Source organism: Nipponia nippon, unplaced genomic scaffold (genome assembly GCF_047370975.1).
Source record: "Nipponia nippon isolate SJK-2023a ecotype South Korea unplaced genomic scaffold, ASM4737097v1 scaffold_3, whole genome shotgun sequence".
In the NCBI taxonomy this organism is placed as follows: domain Eukaryota; kingdom Metazoa; phylum Chordata; class Aves; order Pelecaniformes; family Threskiornithidae; genus Nipponia; species Nipponia nippon.
Window position 1 is genome coordinate 13,073,506 of NW_028262347.1, and position 14,411 is coordinate 13,087,916.

A 14,411-nucleotide genomic window follows, 5' to 3' on the forward strand; every position below is an offset into this window, starting at 1 on the left:
AAAGTGTTCTTTTAAATGAGTCATTGATTAACCTGTTAATTCCCTAATGCAATTCAGAATCCAGTCTGCTATTTTAAATAACCAGCTGCTTCACAAGGAGTGTAAATGCCCGGTTCCACAGTGAGCAGTTCAGTCTGCCTAGCATAATTTTGTTTTTTCCCCTATGCATTCAACAGAGGCACTTCTGAAGATCTACAGGATCCAGCCTGCCTCATTTAAATACTCATTATTCTGCTTTGACTGCATGGGGTTTTTCAGCACCTTGAGAGACTTACTCAATCGGATTAAGTACCAACCACCTTCACTGAAAATAGAGGGAAACAATAGCAAATGTTCGAGAAATGCATTTGGCATCCAGTCTGCCCAGCCCTTTTCAGCAGTGGGTAGTAGTGTGCCAGCAACCACCTGATGCATTTTAATAAGGGTGCTTTTCAAACCATAGGGATCTATGGACTTTTAAAGAACTCATGAAAAGGAACAAGGAAAAGACAGCTAATAGTGATTTTAAGATTACTGACAATGCAGAGCCCTGCAATTCTGTATTAATTAAGGGTATACTCATTGCTCCCTGGAACTTTTGTGTGTTTTACATTACATTATTGTTGTATAAAAATCTCAAGCTGGTCTAAGAAGCAAAGCCTAGATCTCCCCCTTTTCACCAATGCTGCGTGCCCAAAGTAATAGGCTAAAGCAAGCCTTCCTCCTGTGTGCTCTCCCTTAGGGCTGCATCACTCACCTCTGGCTGCTTGGGGTAGCTGCCCTGCTTCATGGCATGCTCAGGATAGCCCAGGCGTGGCTATTCAGGGAATATCTGGCAGCATAAAATGCTGTGCCAAGTTGCAAATATAGGAATGCCAGTATCATCAAATCATCACATACTTGGGTGAGTAAATTTAAGCATGCGAGGAACTTTCAGACTAACTGGGGAAGTACTTAATGAGTTCAGATTTTTCTGGAAAGCAGACAGTGGATCGCTATCTAGAAATTCAAGTGGACTTTATAGGCTTACCTCCCTGCTCAGACAGAAAGCTACTACCCTTGGTTTTCCCTTTAATAGAAATACATTTTTGCAAATGGCAGTGTAAGTTTTAAGCTGGCCTTCTGAACATGGCATATAGGAAGGTCATAAGATAGCTGAAAGCAAACTTGGGGTAATGAATTGATAGAGTTTGCAGCCTACCTACCTTCCTTAACACCTTAATTGGGGTGTAAAGCAAACACCTGGGCTGATGGTTGGCCTTTCTGGGCAGGAGGCTGATCAGGATGCCAGGTGCTGTTTCCTCTCTCAGTCAGTATGCACAAAGGTGTAGGTAACTAATTAATTAGTGAACCCTGTGTTAGTGGAGTTGGCTAAACAGCTAATTCCTTTGTCAGCTTTATCACTGTCTAGTCCTTCTGACTCTCTATGTCTCCTGCCCTGTGTTGAAGCTGGAGAAGGTAAAGCGCTCTTGAAATTTGTCATGTCAAGAGGGACCATCCTGGGGCAGATGGGGGAAGAGATGTGTGTGGATGTCTGTGAAAGAGCAGAGGCTGCAGAGTGGGTTCTGGTGGGGTTGGTAGTGGTGGAGCTGACTTGTGAGCAGTGGAGCTGTAGGAAGAACTTAGGGCTGGAGGGTGTGGAATCGATTAACCTGTATGTTTGGATGGAGGGAGAGAGGAGATGCAAAACTTGTGCCAGGAGGCACAATGTTTTGGAAAGGTATGTAATTTCATGCAAGTTGAAAAATCTTATTTTTTTGTTGTCGTGTACTGGCAGATAAGATTGCTGGCACTTACTACAGTGCAATTATGTTCATGTTGCTCCTGGGGTAGAATCAAATCCTTAGGTAGTTACCCATATATATTTGATGAAATGCATGTAAAAGTTTGCCAAGAGTGTCTAAGCATTGCTCTGTTTAGGAAAGTATTAATTGGAATAGGTAAGGTAATAGAAGTTGTCCTTGCTGATGAGTTAAAAATAGTATAAATATTGAAACAAAAAAAAATCCAAAACATCTTGAAGCTTAGCTGGAAAGGGAACATCCTCTTCTATGTTACTGTCTTTCATGAAGAGAAAGTTTTGTTCTTTTTTCCATGGTAGTCAAGGGACTTGTTTTGGAGATGTATGCAACCTACATCAAGAAGTCAAGTCTTGAATAGTTCATAAATCAGTTATTCCTGCTTGGATTATGAATACATCTAATTTTAATTATTTTAAGGACATGCTTGCAAGTAAATTCAACTTCTGTTTTAACAAAGTGTACAAAATCAATGCTGAGGCATAAGTGCTGTAATCATGACTTTTTTTTTTAATGGAGGCAGAAAATTTCTCCGCTAATAGTAAAAGTAATGGGAAGTTTTGATCTGTAGATGTGTGTATGAATATTACAGGCTCAACTGAAGCTGAGCCCTGTGTAAAGAGGCAGTACATCAAATTCTTCACTCAGTATCTCATTCTGGAAACTATGTTTACAGAGACTAGTCAGAGAAGTAAGTAATGGTCTGATTGTAGTTGAAGGATCATAACTTTGATTTATAGGTTACACGGATTTTAATTAGATCTCATTCAGGAATGGTACACTTAAGAAAAATTCTGTTCTGAGGGTTATCTGTTTCTCTTATCCCTCCCTGCTACAAGATGCTTTTTAATTATTTACCTGAGATCATAATGCACATCCTATTGGCTTGTAACTGTTTGGACTCCTCTTCACCAGATAACTGCAGGAGTGGTCCCAATCCCCCTCATGATTCCCTTGATGTGTCACAGCCAGGGAAACGCCTCTCTGTGTTGAGTAGCAGTAGCTGTCATAGGACATGGAAGAGAAGCAGACAGGTCTCTGCCACTCTTCCAATAAGTAAATTTGATTCTTTGAATAGAGTCTGCACATCTTGGAGGTGTTCTTGGTGTCAGAAGAACATTCAAAGAGGACTTCAGTGTCTGATCTGGTCTGTGGTGCGGAAGCAGCAGCAGGTGTAAATACCTTTTGATACTTCACTTGGAAGTGCTGCCATCAATTTGGAGACAAATGTGATTATGAATCTTTAATAGTCAAACCCTGTGCATAACTCCGTTTCCAAGGAAAGGATTAGATAGTTGTCATTATTTTATGATTTTTTTTTTTCCCCTGTGTTCAGCCTGTACTTCAGGAACTGCAATATAATTAAAAGCATTTCAAAGAACTAAGCATGATATCTTCTTACACTTTTTTTTTTCTTTGGATTGCTGTTTCTCATTTTTTTTAATAGACTTTTTAATGTGGTGTAAAGATTTGGTTGGTGAAAAGACTTTAAATCATTACTTTTATGTGTTGAAGGATGGGCTAGAAAACTCTACAGCTAGTTAAAACTCAAGTCACGTTCAAGCCACTTGAGGAGTTGAAATGTAGTCTGTGTTCTATAACTCCAATCATGAAAAGCCCATGAATTCTTAATTATGTACTTTGATACTGCCTGACAGATTGATTAACTCTACACAGACTCCTTTGCAGGCATACACCCATCTCTTCATACTAGAGCTCTGAATGGAAAGGGATCTGTCTCACTGAAGTCAATGCCAGGGGAATCATGCTCCTGGAATGATTCTAGGTTGTTAGTAATTCCCTTTTTGCTGAGACCTAGTGTTAGTGTCTCTGATTTTTCATGTTTTTGTTGGGTTTTTTTTCCCCCTTTTGCTTTCTTTGAGACATTTGTATTTTTAATTCTATGCAATTTTTGCTTAAAGATGGGAAAGACAGTTGCATTGTTGTGGTACATAAGGAGATGGATTTCTCCAAGTCTGTTTTCATAGTGTTTTTGTTTAATGTGTGTTAACAAATTTGTGGTGCTTGAGGAACAGAGAAATTTTTCTTTTATTCACTGTCCTTAAATGTTCTTATCCATCTTTGGTCAGTTGGACTAAAAGTTCTTCAGAGCAGGAAACAGTTCTTACCTTGTAAGAAAGTCTTGTACTGAAAGTCTCCTGATCTTCTGAGGCCTAAGGACATTACTATGCAACTAATAATAATAATAATAATAATAATAATAATAATAAAATTCTTAATTGCATTGCTCTTCCTGCAAAACCTGTTCAGTAAAGTACCTTTTCACTCTTAAATCTGTTGTTGTGTGACATCTCATAAAGCATGGAGTGTGTTTCTGGGTACATCTTATAATTATTGCTGTCCTTGTTGAATGTATAGTACTCCTTGGCTGAGAAACTTATGGTATGAAATACTGTTTATTTTTGTCCTATAATACATGAGCACTTAAAGAGCAGCATAAACTTCAACATCCCTAAATATCATGTGGCAGTTTAATCCACTGCATTTGCTTACTTCAGTACAGTTTACATAGAACACAGCATGATTAAAAAAAAAATTATAATATTTGAAACTTTGCTTTGCCACAGTTGGAGATTTTAGTGTTTCTCAAGCTACAGTTGCATCTCTTGCTACTGCTTTGCTGCTTCTACATTCTCTATCTTTTGATGTTCAATGCTTGATCAGGTCTTTAAATTGCAAATAAATTTGAGAATCAATGATATAAACTACTTAAACATATTTAAAAATGGTGAAAATTACCAAAATGTTTTATAAGCAGATTATTTTTAATTTTGACTCTTTATTGATGATTATTTTTCAGTATAAACCAATACATATATTCAGTAACTTGAGAATATAAACAAGATAAAATTCAACTGCACTTGGAGAAGCCTACTGAAAAATTAAAATTAAGTTTCATTAATTAAGTTGTTATTGAATAAGTGTGCATATGAAAAGATAGAACTTGTTAAATATTAAAAAAGCAATAGTGCTTCTGACTGTCTGCATCATACCCAAGTATCCTTTAAATGTGTGCTAAATAGAGGATTTGTCAAAGCCTAAAGGTAAACTGTTAACAATAGTTTGGAGTGCTCGTGTTGACTGCAACATTTCTTTCATAGCCCTTTTATCATCTTTCAGAAACGAATTGGTGTTACTTGCATACATTTAAGATGATTGTCCAATGCTCTATCAAAGTCATTGACAGAGCTCCAGGAACATCTGTCCAGTAGTATAATCTTGACATTTTAGAGAGAAGAATGTTTTTTTCAGCACTAGTCAAAGTGAAGAACGTGGCTAGGGGCTGAAATTAAATTGAATGGCAGGATTCCTCAGTACTCGTATTAGTTTTCTCACCAACACCAGGCTGCTGTTGTGGAGGCAGTATGGTAGGTCTGGCTTTGAGACTAAGTAAACGGATTATATCTATGTAAAGCACCCAATTATACAATTATCTGCAAATAGTTATTTTACCTTCCAATTGCAATGATGTAAATCTAGATGTTCTACTTACCCAGTGTTTATCCACTAGAACTGGACTAAGAATCAGCAGTCAGACTGCTGCATATGTGTCCTGATGCTGCTACCAGTATCCTGGAATCAATGTCCCCATTACTCAAGGGCTGTTACTGATTATTTTAGTTATTTGATCACCTTCTGATAGGTAGCACATACTTATTGTACACAAAGCACTTATAGGAAATTATCGGTTTTGGTAGGTGGCAGGAATGTTCTGGGATCGAGCTGTTGCATACTGTGTGTCCTATGAGATCTGAGGAGACTTCCTGTAAAAGATGTTATGTTTGTACTCCATCAGCCAATCAAATAAACTTATAAGTCTTCTTTCTAAGCCAAAACTATCCACTCCCAGGAATTGCTACTGTATGTAACATGAAGTAGTATATACAGCAGATATACAGAAATTGAATATTTGATCACTGAGCCTTACAGCTGGGCTATTTCTATTGTGAATAGTTTGTAAGTCAGAAAGTATCAATTTAAAATTTTCAAGGAAGTGCAAAGCTTCCTTACATCTCAGTGTTTATATATGTGTGTAACATAGTCTAGTTGTTGACTCTGAAATGTTTATTTAAAATGAAGCTATTCTATTCTAGAAACGTATTTCCCCCAGAGACACAAGTAATTTCCATTCTGTGAACTGGAATAATTTCATGAACTTTTTTTTACTGTGTGTTTTAGGGAGAACTGCAGAACGTTCTTATGAATCTGAGAACTTTGATAACCAGGTCAAACTGGCTATTTTTAATTTCTTTTTACTTTCCTACAGAACATGCTGGTAAAGGGGTACAGTTTCTAATTAAATTTCTCTTATGTCACTGTAAGTAATCTTTTTGGTTGGTTTGGGTTTTTTGTATTCACTGAATATGTGTATCATATCTTATTGTAGTTATGAAAAGGTAAATGATGGTGTTCCTTAGCAGCAATATAACATCTTACTATTCTGTTTTAAGTTGTGCCAGATGACATACACCACTATTGTGTAGTGCTCGTAGCACTACAGCAAATAAAACTTTAAGGATAAATAAAAGGCTTCTGTGGAACGTGGCAAACTGAATTTACTCCAGTCTTTTAGGAGTAACAAACTTGTTCGTGATACTTTAAGTAAAGAACTGGAAAAAGAAATGCAAACAATACATGAAACAGGAATGGAACTTATGCTGTGGAAGTAATTAGGTTATTCTGCTCACTAATGTTCAAATAAATTCCTTAAACTATTTTTCCCCACAACAGAAAGTTTATGAAAATGTTAAGAAAATAGACTGCATGTGTGCAACAGAAAATGGCTGCTAGAGACTTTGCAATCTTTGTAGACCTTTGTACTGCAGCAATGATCTAATAACTGGGAAAGACTGACTGAATCTTCTGCACAAACGTTGCCCCATAGCTAACAAGTAATTCAACTTTTATAAAAGTCTTCTAAATGTGTTTATCTCTTTCAGTACCATCAGACTGGAACACATGTTGTTTATAAAGTACCATGTACATTTGCAGCACTAAGACTTTTATTAGTAATTAGGTCAATAAAATTCCCATTTAAAATCCCTTCATTATCTATGTAAGTGACAGATGAACCCTCTGAAGAAACCAGATAGACTCATCAGACCAGTAATGCACACTCAAAGGAAATCTCTAAAATTGATCAGTAATAGACTGTAATAGATAGCATAGAAAGCATGCACAGATTGTATTATCAAATAAATCTCAGTACTGTATCTCTACTGAAAATAATCTAGACATTGAGATTTATACTTGCCATACACTGTCTTTAGTCTTAAATTGTTACTTTTCTTGATTGGACTGGCTTTCACATGTGGAGCTGCCCTATCCCAAGGAAAATGGTTCAGCTGTTCTCCATAGATATACTTTAATAATATAAATGATACTTAGCTCTCTATAATGCTTTTTATGCATTATTGTGTTAAAAAAAAAAAAAAAGGGCACTTCTCGAGTGGGTTATTGAAAGGCTTCTTTCTGGTGTGGGTTCCTTAAAAGCCCATTGTGAAGCTAGTTGGTTCTCTTGCGTCTCCCAGAACTTTTCTTTATATCTAAAGAAATATTCTCTGTGTAGTGTGGCTAAGCACTACCTTCCTCAGTGCTGTCATTGCTGCTGTCAGGGCGTTAATTCAGTGCTGTACCCCATGTCAGTCTTTCTCCTTAATATTTCTCTTGCAAAGCTGTCCTTTCAAGTGTTCTTCCAATTTTAATGTAGTCTTCACAGTTTCTGAAAGCGTTTACCTTGCCAGACAGGGTGAGAAAAGAAAACCACCTTTTTTTTTTTTTCTTCTCTTTAAGCTGGCCACAGACTTGCTTCTGAGGTCATGAGGGTCACAAGCATATTGTATGTTCACAGTGCTCAAGTAGATGTTTTCTACAATAAAAATTTGGGGCTGTGTTCCCTTGTCAGCACTTCCAGGATATCAGCTGTGATACTGCTACTGGTATTAGTACACTCTGTCCATTGAGAGGCAGTTTGATTGTTGCTGGGTATGCTGCTTGTTTTCTGAGCTCGTTTAGTTTTGCTTGCCTTCTTCCCCCTGCCCTGAAATATGCATGTATAATCATGATTTTCCTCCTGGGGCATTACTGTTCCTTTTAAGGGTCTTAATATTTAGATCTGGCAAAAGATTTCCACCAAACTTCTGCTTTGCCATCTTTGGCAATTGGTAGAGAGAGCATTATCTGTTGTTGCTTTTATTATCTCTCTGTAGCTGTATCATATCTTAATTTGCTTTCCGTGTTGCCTTTGTGTTTTTTATAGAAGATCTGCTTTTATTTGAGAGGCTTCAGGAATGTGTTCAGTGAACTTCAATTATTTAATTTACCTGGGGGGGGGCGGAATATTGTAAAATGGCATTTGATTCTTCTGTGAAAACACTGTGGTCCTGCAACTTTAACCTGGATGTAAATATTTCACAGATTAAGGTGATCAGGAGTGCATAATTTCATGTGCATAAACTACATAATAAAATATATTATTGCCACACACTTTGTGTATGAATTTAAGGACTTGTGGGAATTTTCATTAATGTCAGTTTGTTTATGTGTTTGTCGCTTTCTATCCACTGGATTTTTTTTTTTTCCCCCTCCCTTTTTAAATTTGGCTTTATTCTCCATGTAGAAAATTAAAATATTCTAGGATAGTAAGAAATTTGTCTTTTATTTCATCCTGGAAACAATCCTGAGTTGGCTGTAGAAATACTTAAATACTACGATGAGGTGACTTATACCAGCTTTTACATAATGTTTTTTGGCATAAGTGGAATAAATCCTGATTTAAAAGGTTAATTTGTATCTGAATATGTGAATATTCTAGACTGAAATGGGATGGAGGGAAACCTCTTCAAGGTGAAGACGATGTGTCACTCAGGTTGTGAGGCTGGGTAGTTCTGCTTCAATTAAAGTAGTTGTCTGAGTAGGGCGAAGACCAGCACTTGGGGCTTGGAGAACAAACTGGGAGCAGACTTAGGAGCATAGACTGTGGCTTTAGAGTCACTGTGATAAGAGAGCCTATGGATCATGAAGGCATTGTAGTTTGTATTGTCATAAAGCTTCATTTGGAAGTATGGGGTGCCCCAGTCCTCTTCCCATTCCGTGTACTTAGCATGTATGTACTTTAATGAATGAACATGCTTTGAAACCATCGCACTTGACTGATTCAAACTGCAATAACATGACAGCCTGTACACTCTGTCACAGCTGCTTTACCTATGTAGCTTGATTAGTGGACACTGAATTTTTCAGTTTTGTTCATTAACACGGCATTAAAATGAGGTCTTAACATGTTAAGAGCATGTTATTAAGATGATGTGTGCATGCTGCAGCAGCTTAATTCCAGCTGCTTTATTTTGTTGTCATGACTGGCTAAAATGACGGGTGATTTTTCTAATTTTAAATGTTGTGCACTTTTGGTGATTAGAGGGAAAAAAGAAAGCACCGCTCATGAAATGGAATAGACAGGGTGAAATGAAGTTCTTTATGACTGAAACTTTCAAATAAATTACTACTCTGCCAGACTGACATGTAGGCAACCATCTTCTTACGGAGAAGCCCACCTTTTGGCGAGTGTCTGGGGGAAGCTTTCTTTATGCCTTTTAAAGGTAAAATAAAATTATTTTTAGAGGATTAAGACTTCAGAATATATCGAACATATCCCTGCCTTGCTGCCTGACTCGACTACACCTTGGGACTTGCTAAAGTCTGTTTTAAAGTCACTTACCCTTGCTTGCAATATTTGCAGGGAGACTGTTGTGTCACAATTGTCATTCCTGTCCTCTGTCAAGTCAAAACACAGTGCTGGCAATCTGCTTTGCAACCTGTCAGCTCTCCAAGGTTGTCTCTGCTCATGCTGGTTGAACAGATTTTTTGGGTGGTGTTTTTTTTTTTTCTTTTTATTTTGGAGTAGTATTCCCCTTGATCTCTGCTGTTGCTTTTACTTCTTGCTTTTTTAGCTACCCAATGGTAATGCACAAAACTGGAATCTGTAAGACAGAATTCATGTTATTCTGAAGCTCTGGAAAGTCTGGGAGGATTTGTAGTCAGTCTGCATTTCATGGAGGATTGGGATGTACGTGTTCTTCATCTTACAAGTATCATGGTACTTTTGTTATGAAGAGAATTTTCATGATGAAAAATGTGATTCTTTGGGAGACTGTGGAGAAGAAAATCTGTTTCACTGAGAGAAACACTTCCAGTGCACTTGGAAAGGATTCTCTTCAAAGCTGCCTTTGGACCAAGTCCGAAACTGACATGGTAGTAAAGCTGGGGCTGTTGCTGAGCCTTCAAAAAGCTTAAAATGTAATTGTTATGATGGAAGTAAACAGGAAAAGATGGAAACACATTAATTGAAATTATTTACCTCTTTTTAGATGACTGTTTGGTTGTCTTTGTTCTTATAAAATTAATTTTCATAATATTTGAGAGACCTGATGTTTAGTTTCGCGTCCTTTGGCATTAGTCAGTCATGGTGCAGGCCTTCTCAAAGGCTTGTGGCAGACTGTGCACCTGTGACGTTTGTTGATTCCAAAAAGTTAGTGCTAGACAAACTCTTTTTTTTTTTCTTTTTTTTTTTTTTTTTTTAATTTGTTGGCTAACCTAAAAGGTACTGAAAGCTACATATGCATGAAAACAAAGGTTAGGTCACATCATTTCCTCTTCTTGAAAATGGCATGATACTCATGTGGTAAGTCATAGACACTGGTGTGAAGCGCTGATACTCGAGTGCATGGGTACAGCAGCAGGTGGTAGAGGGAAGGATAGGAACCCCTTGGCTGAGGGTTAATTTGCTTTGAGTTTTAAATTGAGTTGGAAAACTGTGCGGTGTCCCTGGCAGGCTTTCTTCATGTGAAATCTCTCTGTGGATGGATCATTATTAATGAAATATTAAGGAAAAGAAAGAGGAACACTTTTCTAGTCCTGGGTCAGTAAAGAAATCTGGAGTTGACTGGCTCTGCACCCAAAATTTCGATGTAACCTTGAAGCCCTGTACTCACAAGGTATTCGATATCTGAGGTGCTGGGAAGTACTGAGATAGCTATGATCTTAGTGTCTTCACAACTGGTGTCCTGAACTTTACTCTCTGACACAAATTTTGCAAGACTGTTCCTTGCCTTTTGGGATCTGATTCAGTGAAGAATAGTCTACAGTTATTTCCAGTGAGAACAGGCCTTTTTCTGAAGAAGATAATAAAATTTTGTCATAACTTCTTTTTGTTTCACAGAAATGTTACAGAACAGTGATAACTACAGTTCAGTTTTTGATTGTAAATATCTTTATGGTTACTAAAAGAAGGATTATTTAATACCTGGCTGGTTATTATATAACCTCAGTTTGCAATACCTGTTAATCTACAGCAGTATATGTTTGACTTTATTTAAGCAGGAAATACTTTCTTGTTTTCCTGTCTTCTTTTTAACAGTAGAATATCTTATTAAAAAGCCAGTCCAGATGCCTGTGAAGTTCTGCTCTAGACAGCAGCTGAAATGTTTTCTCTTTAAAACTGAAATGCAAGCTATATATACCAAACTGTCAGATTTCATGTAAGGGTGCAACAACAGTTGATGAAACACTACAAATAAAGCCATTCCAGAGCAAGGGAACAAAATGGCTACATGAATAATGTGTAAAGATATTTATATAGGAATGTGGCAGATACACAACTGTAACTACAAAGATCTCATTCTCCAGGCTTCTTCTATTGCTATTTACAGGAGAAGTGTCTCTCAACTTGTCAGTAGGACTGGTCGTGAGTCCTAAGCAACTCATTGTCTGACAGCCTTTGTTTAATATAGGCTTTTGGAGATCTCCACCAGATTGGCTTCCACTGAAGGGTATGTGGAGACTACCGCTTTGTTTTAAAACAGAGCTGAAGGAGTAGGTGATCCTCTTACCTCTCCTGTTCCCATAGTAATACAGGGATTGGAACACTTCTTCAGTACTCATGTTTCAGGTGGAGGAGATTCAAATACCTGCTTGACTGTTTGTAAAGTAGAGAGTGGGTTAAGAAGGGGGAAAGGTGGAGGGACACTCCTATTGTATCTTATTCAATGGGATTCATTTGTCATAGACTTGTGGAAAAATCAAAGTGAATCAGAAAAAGAGCAATTAAAATAGCAGATAGATTGTTCACCTGTGACTGAGGAGTGTTAGAGTCCAGTTTTATTTCCTACTTCTGATTTTTAGTTGCTGGTTAATCAAACAGCCCTTGAGGAGACTGCAAACCCAACCTTCCCATTTTCACCCAAGTGTCCTATGCAGATGGCCCCAAACTCAAGTTGAAGCTTGCTGCTTTCTTCTTGGTCCAGCAGCTCACAAAGCATGCCTGCTCTGGAGGAGCATTTGCAACTGGGGGAATTCCTGGGCCAGACTTCTCTATACCACAACATTTAGGGAATGCTTGTAAAAGAGGGATTTAATTTCCTCATTTCAAGGGACTGATTACATTTGAAGTTAGCTGTAGTACTTGCTCACGTAATGCTCTGAGAAACTGTTGGATAAAACTGGGGCAACTAGCTATAATTTAAAATAAAATTATGACTCCTGGACTTTCAAGAAAGGAGACTGTTGAGTGTCTGGTTTTAGAGCAGGTGCTGATGTGTGAAACCTGAGTATAGAATCATAGAATATCTCGAGTTGGAAGGGACCCATAAAGATCATTGAGTCCAACTCTCTGCTCCTCACAGGACTACCGAACACTAGAATCAGAATATCCTGAGAAGAGAATGCCTAAGACTTTCTGAAGGATAATATTAAAGGTGCACATCTATCCTCTCCCTGTTTGTACTAACTGAATTAGGTGCCTCCTTGTTCAACCTGTTTTGTCTGTCTTTTCTCCATCTCAGTCCTGAATATGCTAATGTGAGAAGTCAAGGCAGATCTGATAGATAACCCTTTAGAAGTGCCCGATTCTCTCCACCAGTGAGTAGGTGAATGCAGAGTGACCAGCTTTGATTTAGATACCTGAATTTTAGCTTTCTAGAGTTGAAAAAGATTAATCTCATTTTTTTTGCTGCTAAAAGGAAGCCAGGTTGCTTAAATGTCTCACATTAAGCGAATGGCCTTTTCTTTTTTACTTACCAATACAATTCATAGTATTTTTACCCTTTTCAAGGTCTTATGTGAACGTTACATTACGCTAGTTTAAAGAAAATTAATTGTATTACTAACTTTTGCTTTTCCAGGGCACAGGTGGCCACAATTGTCAACTGCTGTCTAATGGTATTGTTAAATACCATAATTCTGAATACACTTTAGGCCACATAATTTTTTTGTTAATTTTTTTTTTTTTATAAATAGGTTGCTGTTTATTATTACCTGATCTGAATAGCTATTGTACATCTTACTCTAAGTAGTTTAACTAGAGAATAGGGATAAAGAATTGACCAAACAGTCTCTTTCTGATGGATGACCCTGTATTATATAGCTAATAGTGACAAGTGGTTTTCTTGGAAGGGTTTGATCAATAACATTCCCTTGGATTTATGATCCCATTGTCTTTGTCTCCTTACAAAGTAACAGTTGCTATTCTTGTAGGCTTACTGGCATTTGATTTATCAGATGAAACTTTCTGCGTTGCCCAGTAGAGATTGTCATTGTAATGCTCTGAGACTTGTAGGACACTGGACTGTAAGATAAGAATCTGTTCACTGTTGGTAATTGGTGTGATGAAGATTTTTGTCAGTTTTGTTTTGTGGTGTTGGTTGTTCATTTGTTTTTTACATTGTGATGTACTTCATGGGTCAATTATCAAGGAATCTCAGAAAATGAGTTGCAGAAAGGAGCAGGTTCTGCTTTGCATCACTGGGGTTGACCAATTGGGGTTAAAAGGAGGGGTTGTTTGAGGCAAAATCATAGAATCGTTTAGGTTGGAAAAGACCTTCAAGATGATCAAGTCCAATCGTTAACCTAGCACTGCCAAGTCCACCACTAAACCATGGCCCTAAGCACCACATCTACATGTCTTAAATACCTCCAGGGATGGAGACTCAACCACTTCCCCTGTTCCAGTGCTTGACTGCCCTTTCGGTGAAGAAGTTTTTCCTAAAGTCCAATATGAACCTTCCCCGGTGCAACCTGAGGCCATTTCTTCTTGTCCTGTCACTTGTTAATTGGGAGAAGAGACCAACCCCCACCTCGCTACAACCTCCTTTCAGGTAGTTGTAGAAACCATGAGGAAGTAGAAGTCTAGCATAGTATTTCCAGTGTCTTTGGAGTTAAATGTAGCTGCTGTTGTAGTCTCCTCCAATAACTTCCCAGAATTTCATTACAGAGGATGAAGATACAAGCTCTGATAAGAGACAAGCAAACAGTAATGAGGCCTTTCTATAAAAGAAGGGATTTCCCTGGAGCAGCTGCTTTGAGAGGTCCAGTAGCCATCTCTGATGACCAAGGCAGGGTAGATGTACACTCAAGGTAAGCTCCAAGAGAAAACAGTTCTCGATGGAGGCCTTACAGTGCCACATAAGGTCCCGGAGACTGCAAAGTAGCTAAGGAAGAACCTCGCCATCAAATGTTTGCTAGCAGTGACTTCTCACGCTCTCATGTTCTGCCTCTGTTTCCACCATTGGAACAGAATCTTTAGTTATAAATTAATCATGTTATTTTATGACTTGGATT

The 14,411-nt window shown here is 37.9% G+C and overlaps 1 protein-coding gene across 14 annotated transcripts in view; it reads left to right on the forward strand.

The window, feature by feature from the left end:
• The window catches only part of MAGI2 (membrane associated guanylate kinase, WW and PDZ domain containing 2), a 756,464-nt gene that overhangs the window by 73,678 nt on the left and 668,375 nt on the right, over positions 1–14,411 (forward strand). The window contains exon 1 of one of the 14 annotated variants that reach the window (XM_087764987.1): positions 1,406–1,437. The exons of the other annotated variants lie outside the window; for them this stretch is intronic. The gene's annotated coding sequence lies outside the window, so the exon portion shown is untranslated. Of the gene's footprint in view, positions 1–1,405; positions 1,438–14,411 lie in introns of those variants that run through there. 14 annotated transcript variants of the gene reach the window in all.